General features: G+C 30.2%; 1 long non-coding RNA gene across 1 annotated transcript in view; it reads left to right on the top strand.

Annotated features, from left to right (window-relative positions):
* Window positions 1-523: 523 nt before the first annotated feature.
* The window catches only part of LOC136796924 (uncharacterized), a 16,121-nt gene continuing 15,539 nt past the window's right edge, over window positions 524-1,105 (top strand). Inside the window, exon 1 of the long non-coding RNA XR_010844718.1 lies at window positions 524-704. This is a non-coding gene — a long non-coding RNA (uncharacterized lncRNA). The remainder of the gene's footprint in view (window positions 705-1,105) is intronic.

Below are 1,105 nucleotides of genomic sequence, written 5' to 3'. Positions count from 1 at the left end.
AATAGACCCCATGCACGGTCTGGACATCTTTTTTGTATGTATGTGACTTACAGAAGGAGCTAGTTTTAAAAAGTATTTATGATGATCTAATCTTATTTGACCTTGTCTAGTTGTCTAGTTTTTCAAGTAATCACTTGTTCCTCTGACATTATATTAGTAAAGAAAAGTTTTTTTATTGAAATAAACCTTATTTGGTAATGAAATGGTTCGAGAAATTCTAACTCGCAATCAAAAGAGCTGTTGTACCATCAACCTTTTTTCCAATCACTTGTAACTTTGACGAATAGAATGTAATTGGAACGAAATGGTATGTTAACTAGGTTTTATATTTTTACATTATTCCATACACTCTCCTATAAATACTTTACACATACTGGTTTATGAATATCATCAGCTTCCTATTAAAAATATCAGTAGAGTCGATGACGTTATTTTAGACCTATGCACTTACTTTAGTCGAAAGACCCTCTATGAAATTTTTTAGGCACGGTTAATGTTGGTTTACAGACCTAATCATGTGGGAAATTAAATATTCACTATTGTGAATCACATATGAATACCCATGGAAAAACTCTAAATCTTGGGTAACCCAACTAGTAAATAACATAGTTAGTTGTGGTTAGTTGATGTTCAAATAATGTGCAGCAGGGACCATGACAAGAAAACAAGGCGGATATGGGGACAGGATATGCGTAGCTGTTGGAGTAAGTATAAATAACTTAAAATAATCACAATAATCAAATGATTAGTATCATGAAGTGTCATAGGTTATGTTGATAACGATCAACAATTTGCTTAAACCACTGTTAACAATTGTAGATATGAAATCATTATTTATTAAGGGTAACGTGTCATGGAGAATTCATTATATTTAGAACTTCCAGATTGCTTTGCACCATAAAGTTAATCAGTTTACCACTAAAAGTTGAATAAATTGATATTGTTCAAAATGCATCGTTATGATAAAATCTATAGTTATATACAAATATATAAATCTATCATAGTTTGAAATTTGATGTATTTAAAAAATAGTCAAGCGTACATAAGATAAATTTCCAAATCATTATTTAATCACCGTACATTTGCGAAATTTCGTTCTTGATAT

This window comes from Halyomorpha halys, unplaced genomic scaffold, assembly GCF_000696795.3.
Source record: "Halyomorpha halys isolate HHAL.00 unplaced genomic scaffold, Hhal_1.1 Scaffold103.1, whole genome shotgun sequence".
NCBI classification, from domain to species: domain Eukaryota; kingdom Metazoa; phylum Arthropoda; class Insecta; order Hemiptera; family Pentatomidae; genus Halyomorpha; species Halyomorpha halys.
This window is presented reverse-complemented; position numbering and strand designations above follow the sequence as displayed.